This window comes from Leuciscus leuciscus (assembly GCF_965113295.1).
Source record: "Leuciscus leuciscus genome assembly, chromosome: 3".
NCBI classification, from domain to species: Eukaryota; Metazoa; Chordata; class Actinopteri; order Cypriniformes; family Leuciscidae; genus Leuciscus; species Leuciscus leuciscus.
The window spans coordinates 54921055-54934385 of NC_138727.1; positions in this window are offsets into that span (position 1 = coordinate 54921055).

A 13331-nucleotide genomic window follows, 5' to 3' on the forward strand; every position below is an offset into this window, starting at 1 on the left:
ATAAACAAATACTTCACGAAAAGAGCAAATGTTAGAGGGAAATTTAATTCTAGTAGACTTTAATTAATTTTAGACAATATCCTTAAAACAACTGAATAAATAGCCTATAGTAATAAATACATTAAATATAGTAAAAACATATTAAAAATCCAAAAATATAATATAAACATAATGCAACAACAGTACATATAAACACTGTCGTGGAAATTACTTTCATGACTTTAAATAATAATTGGAAGACAGCTGGAAATTTCAAAAGTTATAAAAGATCTTTATTTCTTGCAAGAAAGGCTGTTCACCCATCAGTCAGAGTCTGATAAGAGAAGCGCGCCGACTTCTCCTTTTTGCCCAGCTTATATACAGAAAACCTATCACACTTATTCTAACACCCCTTTATGCACACACACTTACACACATATGTCATTAAAAACAATTGAGTATATCTTTTCCAATGCAACACCTTTGCTCTTAGTGCAAGCGAGCTTATCTGTATTTAGAAAGAACAAACTGTCCTTTCTGTAAATATCATTTTGACCTTGTTCTTCAGCAGTAAGGAAGATGATATGCAACTTGCAGTTTCTTTAACACCATGTATGGTATTAGCTGGCTAGAATAAAAATTTCCATTACATTCCACCCCTTTTTCATATCTTGAAAACAAAATAAACAGAAATACATTTTTAAGAAATTAAACAGAAATAAAGGAAACACTCTTTCATTTGAAAATCATCCATCATCATAGGTTTGGCCTTTCCTATAACAATTTCATTAGTCAAATTCATGAATATTTACATCATCCAAAATTATATCATTAGGCCTTTCCAAATCAACCTATTATAAGTCAGTGACTTTAATACCACCTAATATCTCTAATCATACCATGTTCCATCTTTTACTTTAGAATACCTGTCAAATATTCCTTTAATTAGCATCCTAAGTTGTAATTAAAATACCACCTGTTTCCAATGTTACCACATACACATACCATCTTCTCATCTTTTTCATCTTCTTCCCAACATTCTATCTTCAAGCAATCTAATTCTATTTTCAGAAAAAAACTAAACATACCATAGTACATTGTCTTTTAACTTTGAATCAAGTTTCATTATCCTTTGCTAAATTTCAAATCACATTGATCTATTAGGCTTTTAACAGGCTGATACTGCTTAACCATTTTTCTTAACCTTATTTTGTTAGCTTTTAATTCAAGCAGGCTATTGTTTTACTTAGTCAGATCTATTTAAGGATCTGTGTAATAAAATCTAACCAAAAAGTTCTAAAATATTTTCATTTTTATCCTTAACACAAATATCAGTAATTGTATTATCTTGTTTCAAACAGTCATTCATTTTAAAATTAACTCAGCTCAACCCAGCTCTTGCCATGATAATAGCCTTAGCTGCTGACATGTCATTTAATCTTTTATTACCTATCCTAAAATCCAATTTTTTCCCAGAATTAACTGATGGATATAACATGTCCTGCCTCTATTTGTTGGAAATGCGGAATAGTTCATAATGGATCCATTGATCCAGATCATTAAATCCGTAACTTCATTCTGAATTAAGAGAACTTTTTAGAATTTTGCTTTATGAGCAAATATTCTATTTCACTGAAATGTCTTAACTGTTTAGATTCATTTTAGTTTAAATTTAACATGTTTAAACATGTTACATTTGTTCTTGGTCTAGGTTTTAACTTTGTGCCCCCTACATAATTTTTTATTCGTTGAAGACTTTTCTCAACAAAACGAGTCCAGATTTCATTTCTGGAAGCCGAACTAATAATAATTCAGAAATTTAATATGTTTCCCAAAATCAATCTCCTTTTGAAAGTTTTTCTTTTGCTATTTTAACAAATGGAAACACCTAAAAAAATATTTAATTTAGTCATTAATCAATCGCTATAGAAACCTACCCAATTATCTATTCGGACCTAGTCCAGCAAAGTTACTTATCCTCCCTTATTAGAGAACAATTATTACCACTATTAATTTTTTAGCATCTATGATATCTGAATTAGGGTTCTAAAACCCTCAAGTTTCTTCAAAAATAGTCCCTAGATTATTTATTATCTTTTACAGTAATGTACCCATTTAGAGTCCTTATACTCTACAGAATTAAGAGATTTTCTTCTTCTTAATTTACGAGTACCTGAAATATTTTCAAATTAATCAGTAATTGTTCAAATCATGAGATCTAAATACTCAGTCCTACAGTATAGTTTGATTGAACCAAATAAAACATCAATAAACATCACACAAAATTAATTAATATCAGCTTAAACCATTAGTTGGTCCACATCTTCCTCCAGATGTGTTGATCATCTCGTTGCCCCATGGACGTTCCATCTTCACCAGGGTGATTCTTTGCGAACCGTTGCAATGGGCTTTCCCACGCTGGCAAGGGAGGAACGTTACTAGCACGTCCTTGGTCCCTCACTTGACGCTGTGCGTTGTCATTGGTGTCGGCGTTTGGGGTTGCTGAGGCTGGTTGGTGTAGTTTAAGTCGAGATGCTTGGACGGAGGTGTCTCCGCATCCCAGATGGGACCTTGTTTGTGGAGTGAACCACAAGAACAACCTGTGAATGGAGACCTTAAGTATTCTTGTTATTGACAACATGTATCATGTCGCCAGACTCATCTGCTTGTCTGGCCGGTCGTCCTTTTTTGATGAGACCTGTGAAATTTCATGTTAAACAGTAACAAGACAATATTTTATACATTTGGAACAGAATCAGTTCTGTTTGATGAGATCCATCATGACATCCTGTAAAAAGGAAAAAGTTAAACATGGGGTGGAGAGGGCAAGCTTGCTTGCTCTCTGCCTTCCCAAAGTTATACGCTGTGCAGGTGTGGCATTGTTTATTTCTGCCACAACAATAACCCATACCACAATAGTTAGCCAAATTCATCCATGGTTGTTATTTTATTGGGAATATTTTCTTCCCTGTTGGGTCATATTTTACCTGTTTAGATACAGCTGTTTTGATTGACATAATTTATGTCTCTGAACACCATAATTCACACACTCACTTTCACTCACTCCACACACCCCTCTCTGGCCAGAGATTCATACATTCTTGTCTGCCATAGCAGTTTATGAACTGAATGGGGAACATATATTAGGAGTGGAATACCACCAAATATGAACGGTAACAAAGTTCGACGACGACAGAAACTACTGAACGTAGACACACTGTGGCATTCCCCTTGCGACAGTGTCTGAACGTTACGATATCAATTCTCAATTGTCCGATGCAGTCGTCATGTGTTTGAGTTTAACACAGTGAACGTAAACCTAACTTTTCTAAATCAAATAGATTAAACACTTTAAAGTAGTAATCGTATAGACCTACAATTGCAGTTGAGAGAATCCGTTTTAATTTCCCAAATGCAATTTGTCATTCTTTGCACAATTTCAATTTTCCACTTTTGCTGTTGCTCATAAGCTATTTAAAAGAATATTTAGAAATCTTCACACAATCTTTGATCCATGAACAAAAATAAAAAACATTTCTATCTCGCTGATGATGACAGCATGTGATTTCAAATGGTTATAATTAGAAAACATTGTTTCTATTGAATGTAGAAAATTACCTTTTAAATGAAATGGAGTGACCAATATTTTTGTCAAATCACAATTTATATTTAAAGTTGGTCACCCAATCTCATTCCCATATGCACAATGCACAAAAATTATCTTAGTTAAACATACAGTAAACCATTGACTCTTAGAATCTCATAGATCAAAACCATTTTTCCACACTGTCTCCCAGGGATAACGGGATACAAATTCTAGACGCCTTCATATAAAAAGTATAATATTTAAACACGTGCAATTCATATAGTACTATTTATTCATCACTTTAACAGTTCTGATTCCCTTAATATTTTCTCTTATAGTAGTGACTGTTTGTAAAACCCTGTGCTCTCAGATGGCCACACATTTTGTCAGCCACCAATCTTTTAGTGAGTCACATTGTTTCACAAAAAGCCCCAATTCTCTCCACTCTGCAGTCTGTGGTTTAGCTAAAGAGATGTTTGGCTATCAGTCACTTCAACCTTTACAGCACACCATTTATCTGACCAAACTAACTCTGAGGTTTTCAGTTCCTCACTCTGTAGTTCAGACCATTTTTCAGCAAAAATTTCATCTGGCTCACTGCTAACATGACATGTGCAATGCAAATCACTTTCTTCCATGAAATCATGGTTAGGAGGCATCCTATCTGTGGCTTTGTTTTGCAGACCACACTGAGGAGTGCTCCATTCAAAAGCATATAATGTTTCAGTTGGCATTCGCACCATACTCATATCAGCAGTGAGGCCACTGTCATCACAATACAAGTTCAGCTTGAGTTTACACTTCAAATCTCTTCCCAGAAGATTACAAGGACAGGTAGTAGTTACAAGAAAAGCATGAGAAAATGAGCGATCACCAATCTGACAAGACAAATCTGCTGTATATGGTTCCTTTACCAGATGCCCTGTGGCACTTCTGGAGGTTGCCCATTTTCCAGATAATACAATTAAATCAGGCAATTGTTCATTTTTAATTGCTGAGTTTCGTCACTCCACTGTCAACTTAGAACTTAATTTTCTTTCCCTCGACACTAATGTCAATCATTGGTAATTTTGCAAATGCTTTATACATTCGTTCAGTGTCAGCAAGCAAATTGTCTTCATTGCAAGAAACAGCAAGCACATTTTCTTCATTGCAAGGAGCAGAAAAAGAGATAAGATTAGACATATTTACCACCTGGGAGTCAGACCCTTCACCGTCGCTCCCCTCCCCCTCCTTCTTTCAATCTCCTTGTGGCTCTGGTGGCTGTTGGAATCCTCTCTTCTTTGGAGGATCCGGACAGTGTCCTTTTCGCCCACAATTATAGCAAGCTTCAGGGTCCATTGCAGGTTGGTCACCCATTCCACGTCCTCTTCCTCCTCTGCCTCGTCCTCTTCTGCCACCTCTTCCTCCTCCTCTTGAGTAATTTTCCATCATCAACCCTCCCATCTTCAGCAGAGCCAGTTGACTGTCTTTGTCAGTCTTTTTCTGTTTGTTCTTGGCTTGGTCTCTCAGCAGCTTTTGTTGATGCGTTGCGTGTCGTCAGATTTCTTCCAGCCGCGCTTGGTGGTACCCCACACAAGACGTTTTGACCTTTTTCCCTATTTCACGGTCCAGACCATCCAGAAAAACAGTTATCAGATATTCTTCATACGTAGTGTCTTTGATTGTCTGGCCTGTGCTTCTCTTTGGGTTGGTGAACATTTACGAATTTTGGAGATGGAGGAGTGTAGTCTGGAGGAGCAGAGGGCAAGGTGATCGAACCTAGCAAGCTTCGATGTTCAGGGTGTCTTGGTGGTCTTGCTTGCAGACTCGTTCCCTCTTCTTCTTTGTCTTTGTCTTCTGCCTTCCATTGCTCCTGGTTGTCTTTGTGGTTCGTGGAGGGCCACTGTTGGTGGTGGTTGGTAGGGGGAGTAGGGAGCCGGACAGCAGTCGTCCTCACCCAGGCGGGTTTTCATGCATCTCATTTCCTCGGAAGAATTAGAAACAGAGTTTAGTAAAGTTTTTTTCTCTGGCTTCCTCTTTCTGGCTTCCTCTGATTGCACTCTCTAATGGTTGCTAATGCTGCATTTATCTGTTTTCTTTGTCTGGTAATTGCCTCATTTAACCATACATCTATAATTCGACCATTAAAGTCATCTGTATATTTTTGGACTTGTTTTTTGTCCAATTTTCCTTTGTCTTTTGCAGATGGCTTACACTCAGACATTAAACACACATTAAATCCGTACAATTTAATTAACTATGGTATCCTATGATGCCACCCCGTTCCATTTTTCTTGGTCATGGAACAATAATTCCCTTTTGAGAAATCCACTGTCTCCAACTCTTTTTTATTAACATTACCCATTTTTGCACTAATTACCTTTTTTCAGATTACCGTCTGAAAATCCCCGTGCGGTCACCGCACCCTGCCAGTAATCCGTCACTACTGGTCTTTACCTTTGAGAATTTTCCCGTGCAGTCACCGCACCCTGCCAGCAATCGTCACTACTGGTCTTTACCTTTGAGAACTCGTCTCACTGACCCTTTTGGGAAATCTACTCCTCACTGACCCTTTTGGGATATTTTATTAGTGCAAAAATGTTTCTCACCGTGCTTTTGCAGCTTGGTTTCTTTTAATCAGGATCGCGTCCACCTAGGCCTGCCGTGGTGTCCACAATTCTCCCGTCCCTTGCATTTTTAGCGTTGGGGTATCGGAGCCAGAGACTTCTTGTCTTTGGGATGATTAGTCAATTGCTTCGTCCACGGAGGTCATCAGCTTCGCGATCTCATCCTCGTCGCCATTTGTCGTGGAAATTACTTTCATGACTTTAAATAATAATTGGAAGACAGCTGGAAATTTCAAAAGTTATAAAAGATCTTTATTTCTTGCAAGAAAGGCTGTTCACCCATCAGTCAGAGTCTGATAAGAGAAGCGCGCCGACTTCTCCTTTTTGCCCAGCTTATATACAGAAAACCTATCACACTTATTCTAACACCCCTTTATGCACACACACTTACACACATATGTCATTAAAAACAATTGAGTATATCTTTTCCAATGCAACACCTTTGCTCTTAGTGCAAGCGAGCTTATCTGTATTTAGAAAGAACAAACTGTCCTTTCTGTAAATATCATTTTGACCTTGTTCTTCAGCAGTAAGGAAGATGATATGCAACTTGCAGTTTCTTTAACACCATGTATGGTATTAGCTGGCTAGAATAAAAATTTCCATTACAACACTTTTTTAAAAGCATTACATATAACAAATACATAATACAACAAAAGTAAAAACATTCTTAATTGATATATTATCTATATATTTTAACAGGAACAATGTCCCACTCACAGGTATTCACACACTGTTAGACCTTACCGGGTTTTTTTACTGTAAAATACTGGCAACACTGTTGCCAGTAATTTACTGTTAATTGTGCAGTTCTTTACTGTAATCTACAGTATGTTACTGTAAAATGCACTAAAACTCGAGTTAACTAATTTCACTTGCAGAAACCTTAAATTGACCAACTGTCATTTAAATGTATTAAACTAAAATGTATAATGCATTAATAACGTGAGCAAAGTATTACTGTGAACTTATTTCATTTGAAACCACAACAATACTTTTGTAAATAAAGAGATTTCCACTGGACCAGCAACTACACAGTCACCGCCTGTTAAATAAAGCAACATGCAGCATATCATCAATGTTTGTAGATCTTCTCCTGGACTGAAGCACAGGCTCTACTCTTCTGCACAATGGTGACCCAAAAAACAAGGTTTTACAGTAAACTACTGGCAACAGTGTTGCCAGTATAAACCTGTTTTATAACTTACAGTTTATTACTGTCAAAATACATTTTGTGGGTGTGTCTTTTTATCTTACACTGTTAACCCTTTCAACCCCACAGGAAAATCCACACTACAAAGAGTAAAAAGTAACATTGAGGCAGTGTTGCAGTGAGATAATTAAGTGAATATGTAAGTGATTGTTGAGCATTAGTGATGAACACCTGCTGTTAATAAGCAGAATCACTGAAGGAAAGAGAAACACAAGAACAGAAAATAGAGAAACACAATAACTACGACTGACTTCCAGCCATTACACATTATTGCACTTATTATTAACCAGTATGACTTTATTTCTGTCATACAGAAATTGTTATTGAAAATGTTTGTTTGAAGTTACCATTATAGAGATCAGTGCTTGCTTTAGTTGGGATGCTGATGCTAAAATATTTGACTTTATTTTGCTGCTTGAGCTGTGTTTGTGCAAGTCACACTTGTGCGCACACAGTTTATGAATGATTGCGGTTGTAATGCTTATGATGACAAAATCATCATATTGCCTGTTCATTCACTAAGGAATTAATTCTTATTCATTCAGAGTTTTATCCTCGATCAAAAGTGTTACATTAGCACTACTGTGAAACTACAGCAATAAATTACTTTTATGACTCATTTTTTTAACACATCATGCATAAACCAAAAAAAACAGAGCTACACTATATTTCAGAAACACAGAGATATCACAATTTAGCACATTAATCTCAACAATGGTGGCAATATTTCTTTTTTATTATTATTATTCATGCAGCAGTGCATGCTGGGAGTTTTATATTATCCTGGAACCCAGCATGCATTGCGACATGAAACTTTTGATTGTCACCATTGTTGAGATTCATGTGCTGATTGTTGATATCTGTGTGTGTCTGAGTCGAGCAGGAGTTTTTTAATGCACTATATAATTACAATATTCTTTAGAAGACCTTATTACAGAAGTATTGATTTTATGTTGTAGATTTACAGATATATGCTAAATATGAAATACCCATAAATTCAAAGAATAAATACAGAAAAGATCAGAGAATCAGACATGTCCAGGATGATTGTGACATCATCACAAAAGCCAAAAACACCTCTTTGCTCTTTCTTGCCATAACAAATGTGTTTTATAAACTCACTGTTACAGCAGCCAGAGAGAGATGAATGGTAAGAAGTCAAGGGACAAGTGACCAACTAAAGCAAATACTGATCTTCATTATGGTGACAACAAACTTTATTATTAACTATATCTCTGTTAATTCTCAACAAGAACTTTTGTACATGTATGAAAGAAATAATCGTAAACTGGTTTCACACTCAGTGTCGCTGGAAGTCAATTGTAGTTTTTGTGTTTCTCTTTTTTCTGTTCTTGTTTCTCTGTCCTTCAGTGATTCTGCTTATCAGGTGTTCATCAGTGTCTCAATTCACTCATTTCTTTTCATTCACTTTGTCAAGGGGACTTTATTAGTGAACTAGGGAATAGTGAATGAGGGTATAGGGTGTGATTGGGAAAACAGCCTCTGAGTGTCGACTTTGAGCACTGTTAATTCACAGTATATTCCTGTAGGCTAGTTTTGTTTTCTACGGTATATTACTGTTTTAATGGAAAATGGTATGATATTGTCAGAATTTGGCCTTTTTTTACAGCAAGGGTTAACAGTGCAGATCAATGACCAGGTACCTATCCTGGTCAAGTTTTTTTCTGGAGAGGATTTAAAGCCAGCTTTCAGGCTCTCCAGGAACAGCATAAACATGCTGGTACAGATGCTGCCCCGTCAAAAAGCCCATGGATGGAGCCGTGAAATTGAAGAACTTGTTACGGTTAATTTGCTTGCCTGTGGAGCCTCCTACAGGGTCACATCAGATAACTTCAGCATGCCACTTTCAACAGTTTGTAGGACTGTTCACAATGTTGTGGAGGAGATGATGACCATCCTCCACAAAATTATTCATTTTCCAAAAGCAGAGGAAATGGAGGGGTGGGGTGGGGGGTGGCTTTGCTCGCCTTGCTGGCCATGAGGCATTCCGCTGTGCTGCTGGTGCCATCGACGGGTGCAACATCAGGATTGTTCCTCCTGCAGTGCCACAAAAAAGATGCTACATAAATAGAAAGATCTTCCCTTCCATCATTCTACAGGGCACCTGTGATGCCAAAGGCATTTATAGATGTGTATATTGGCAATCCAGGCTCTGTACACAATGCCCTTGTGCTGCACAGATCACCAATGTACCAGCAGGCTCTGTATCCACCAGCTGGATACTGTCTTTTGGGAGATGGTGGATACCCTTGCCTGCAGCATCCTATTGCAATCATGACCCCATACTGCCAGCCTGTTGCAAGTAAGAACACTTTTTTATGTCAGACAGACAGACACACACACACACACACACACAAGATAAACCAAATTGTTACTGTCATTAATTTGCAATACACCACACATTTTCTACACGATTTTTGATTAACAGGCCAAGTTGAAGCCCGATACAACAGGCATCATGTACAAGCACGGAACATCATCGAGCGCACTTTTGGGATGTTAAAAACTCGCTGGCGTGCAATTTTCTTGTGGGCCCTGGAGATCAGGCCACTCTTCGCCCCAAAGGTGATTGGTGCCTATTGTATCCTCCACAACATCTGTGTGATGGGAGGTGATCTCTGGGAGGAGGAGGAGGAGGACGAGGAAAGCCAAGGTCAAGAAGACAGCGAGGATGGTGAGAATGCAGCAGTGGGTGCGAGGGACCTATCAGGGAACCATCTCTGAGGACGTCTGGCTGCTCAGCTTTCTTCTCCCGAGGAACTGCCTGTGTGTCTAATTGAACATGACTACATCTAGACAGTAAACCTTTCCAGATGTTGTCATGTTCATTAAAAGAGGAACATAAACAGTTAAAACATTAGCTATGACATTAATTAGAAAGATAGGTATTAGGGCTGTCACGATGTTGGATTTTTCACACCACGGTTATTGTGGCCAAAAGATTTCACGATATCGATATATCGCGATATCTATAGACTCTTTTATTTTTACTTTGATTATAGTTTTTCTTTTTTACACAACAAACATAAGGATACTGATAAACACAAGGCACATGCATTACTTCTTGTATACTCAATCTATGGCAAATTTTTCTGAAGGAAGACAAGCATGTGAAGTTTTTCTGGTTTCAAACTGAAGCGAAACACTGTCTGAATGTTTCCTGAAGAACTGAAAAGCTCTTAAACCTGTTGCGCTGGCGCAAAGTCATGCATATAGCAGATTTGAACAAAAAAAAAATCAAGTGCAAATACAAATGCAAAAATAAGATGAGTAAAGAAATGGGATATATGATCACAGAAACAGTTAACAGGTTAATGTCACGTTTCCCATTCCATGACTAGTAAAATAATCGCAATTTACTCTCTGTAAAATGGCATAATCCGCAGAGTGATGGACATGATGGGTAAAAAGGTTGGTATTCTGCATATTGAGTTTATGGGGATCGCACACGCAGCCACGCGGCACACCGGACGAGAAGCGCCGCGATGCGTCTAGGACAACTCGAAGTATCGCACACCGGACGCGCACTTTCTCAGTTTATGGCCAGCAATATTGTTACGTTTAAGGACATTATGAAATGTAGATAATGTCTGTCTGTAGCCTACTATGTTATGACTGTACTGTACAATTAAATACAATAGTTGCTGAGTCTGCGATCTGAACACTTTACCTCAGAGCATCCGTTAATTGAATGAATTGAGAATCTCACCTGAAAATGATCGCGGACGGATTTTGAGCCGTTGCTGGGCGCCGCGGACAGATGCACACCGCCGGTGTGTGTAGCCTACACTCATAGAGAATAATGCGTTCGTATTTTAAAGACGTGCGCTTCTCGTCCGGTGTGCGACCCCCTTTAAGGAGAATGTTTTCTTTAGGAGATGTTGTGAGCTTAATTTTTTCAGGTGTAGAGAGTGTTTCACTCTCTCGCTCAGACGACATTCTTCTCAGATTAGCTGCGCGGGCGCGCGCTGCGTCGTCTTCGTTCTTATTTGATAGGTGTCAGCGGGTGCAATACAGTCACCTGAGAGGTCAGCCAGGTACTGGCGCTGGAGTATTTACGTGTCATGTTATCATAAGAGTCCTGTTCATTTTAAACATTGTGGTTATCGCCAATACCGGTATATTGTCACACTCTAAATTAACACGATGTCGATATTTCATGCTTTGAATATCACGATTATCGTCAACACCGGTATATTGCGACACCCCTAATAGGTATGAATAAATGTGCAAGTAGATGGATATAAAGATAGATAAATGTATACGTTTTCTTAATGTTGGTATGTTCTTCTTGAGATTTAACTGCATGATTGTAAATAATTGTATACAACTATAGACATTGGATTTTTATATTATTTGTGTTTTTGTTGTAAATATAAAATAAATAAAAACACTGTTGCTACAACAATGATTTGCCAGGGTTGAAATTGAAACATTAATTTTTTAAAAAAATTTTTTTTAATAATTTATATAAAATAATTTATCATTAATAAATTCTAAATTAATGTTTTATTTAACAAGTTTTTCAAACAGAGACAGGTATGTCTCTGCTCTGGCTGTTGTTGCCCTCTCTCTCTCCTCTTCTCTCGCCACTGCTTCTCTCTCCCTCTCCTCTTCCCTCTCTGCCTGTTCTTTTAGAAAGTCAAGAAGAGCCTGGCTGTCCCGTCGCCTCTTTCTTGACTGCTGGCTGCTCCTGGCTTCCACAGAAGGGGTAGAAGCTGGTGTGCTGACTGAGCCACCTGTAGTGGCAGTCAGGTTTGATGCAACAACTTCGGGCAGAGTAACTGAGTGCTGCCCCTGGAGTGCAGCATCCATTGCAGTGTACCACTGCCAGGTGGCAGCAGTCACACTACCAGCCTCTACCCCTTTTCCTGTGGGTGGGTCCCTAAGCTCCTGAAATAAAGCAAAATGCTGTCATGTTCTCACCTCACGTTGTTCCACACTTTTAGACATTTTTTATTTTTTATTTTTTTGCTCTACACAAAGGAAGATATTGTTAAGATTTTTTGTAACCTAACAGTTTTGAGGCACCAAAAAATTACACAAGTCAGTGGTGCCCCAGAACTGTTAGGTTACAAATATTCTTCCTTTGTGTAAAGCAAAAAAAAAAAAAAAAAAAAAAATAGTGTATACAGGTGTGAAACAACTTAAAACAACTTACATTTGTGAGTGAATGACAGATTATTCATTTTGGGGTGAACTATTCTTTTTACAGTCTCAGAGTAAACAATGTAAACAGAGTAAACTACATTTTACAAGATAAAATGTAAGGGCCAATGCATCTATGTTAGGTTTCATATATGACCAGAAAGTCTTTACACACATCTTGGTAAGCCTCTTTCAGTAACAGAAAGTAGAGAAACAGGCAGATTACCTTGTATTTATCTTTTAAATTGTTCCATTTTTTCTTGGCCTGTTTGGCAGTTATGGCCAAACCAGGGGTCTCATTTATAAAACTGTGCGTAGGAACCTTACTAAAAGTGTACGTGCGCCCGAAAGCCAAAAATGGCGTACGCAATTATATATTTTTTATATATTTTATAATTTTTATAATATATATATTTTTTTAATTACATACAACGAAATAAAGAAAGCAAAACAGCATATATAATATATATATATATATATATATATATATATATATACATATAGCCTGTACATATGCTCATAAAAATTTTTTTTTTTAAAAGTACAGAAAGCTTTAATGAGATAAATTAAAAAGTTGAAACAAGTTTATCGTCTTAAGAGCTTTAAGATTCTTAGATGACGGAATGCTTTGGATGTACTGTTGGACCTCTCTTCTAAAAACAATGGATAAGGGATTCTGATGAGTGAATTTACTACGGTGAATGTGAAATTTTGCAAGGAACAATAATAGATAAAAAATAAAATACTCACTAAATTTTGCTTTTTGTATATTAAA